This window comes from Fulmarus glacialis, unplaced genomic scaffold, assembly GCF_000690835.1.
Source record: "Fulmarus glacialis isolate BGI_N327 unplaced genomic scaffold, ASM69083v1 scaffold10539, whole genome shotgun sequence".
NCBI classification, from domain to species: Eukaryota; Metazoa; Chordata; class Aves; order Procellariiformes; family Procellariidae; genus Fulmarus; species Fulmarus glacialis.
Window position 1 is genome coordinate 14,440 of NW_009235202.1, and position 1,677 is coordinate 16,116.

A 1,677-nucleotide genomic window follows, 5' to 3' on the forward strand; every position below is an offset into this window, starting at 1 on the left:
AGCCCAAGGTTACACGGGGTTTTGAACTGAAATCATCAACGCTATGCTAAAACCAGCCTTTCCTCCAGCAAAGCACAAGGCTGGAGAGACGGGGCTAGAAGTGAAAAGCAGGGCAGCCACAGCCCGTTATTTGCATAATGAATATACATGCACAAAAACCCTAGCAAAAGCAAATCACACCAATAATCACCAGGCTTTCCGTTTCAGGCAGAAGGAGATAGTTTCGCATTAGTCTGCTGTTCACAAAACCATCCCCAGCGTCCAGCGCGGCTGCCCAGGCTCTGGATGCACAGGGAGGACACAGCTCCCGCAGCACAGCTTTGCTCCGGGGTCAGTTGTGTCACCGCTGTCCGATCCGACACGGGACATAAACTGGGCGCAGGGACTGCAATCAGCAGGCCAGCATGCTTATTAAAAAAGCGCAGATACCTGGGATGTAACGGTGTCTGGCTGAAACGCAGCGGGGACGTGTTTTAGCTGGTCCCCCGCAGGAAGAGGAAGCAGTTCTGCTAACGCTCTGCTGCGAGGTTCAGGTTTCTGCCTTTCAGAAGAGCAGGAGGCTGGGCGAGAGGCAGGTCTTGGGTTGCTGCCCTCCACAGCACAGCAAAGATAATAAAAATCCACAAGCTTTGGAAGAACAACCATGAGCAAGAGGAGATTCCACTTTCCAGGTCTGAGTCCACAGACTTGCAGCTCCAGGTCTGGAGCAACCCAAGCATCTCTCCACCAGATCCAAGAGCGCAAGAGCCCAGGTGTTTCCCACCAGCAGATTATCCCCCACCAGAGGGAGACGGTCACAGGTGAGGCCCAGACAAACCAATGCCGAGTTCGTATTAGCAATGCAGAAAAGCTGGCCCGGAGCTTACACCGAGAGCACTTACACAGAGCGCTGCCAAGACACAGACCCGGAATCGGTCCGGTTGAGGGGAACCCCTGCAAGCCCCCCAGAAGTTAATGAGGCTCACAGCTAAAATAATAAGACGATGAGTAACTGCTGAAACACAACTGTTATTTTTACGGCTCGTTTGCTTATTTAGTCTACCACAAAAAGATAAAAATGTTGTTAAAAATCTCCTCTTCAGCAGCCAAGCCTCCCTTAAAAGAAAAGCTTATTTGTTCATTAGGAGGGGGGTTGCCCAGCTCGCTGTTTCAGAAGGACGACACCAAAGTTGGCCACAGCACACGTGGAGACGACACTGCTTTCCTTTCCCCAAACTCCTCCTGCTTAAACCCCCCTAAACATGCCAGTTCCGCTCGCACCTGAGCTCGAACGACTGCTCACCCATCGCCACTCCACGTCCTCCTCTGTACACCAAATGAGAAGCAATTCTCCGTCTCCACACCACGTTCCTACGCTGGTCCCGTACCAGGTCGTGTTAAAACTTATTCAAAGGATCCTTTGCCTTTGCAAACCATCTGGCTGTGCCCACCACACAGCCCTTAAAATGCTCACACAGTTTTTGAGATCCGCTTGCCCATCGAAGCCTGCGCCAGCCAGCCCTCGCAAGCAAGGGGCTCCGAAAGGCCGCTCAGCCCTGGGTTTGGCAGGGGCACGGAGGACTGCACACTCACCCTCGACGCCAAGAGCACCCGAAGGGCTTCCCACCGCACGTTTTTGGCCCGGGAGCGGAGGGCACCGTCTGCGGAAGCACCAGGCCCCCGGCCTCCGAGCCTGGC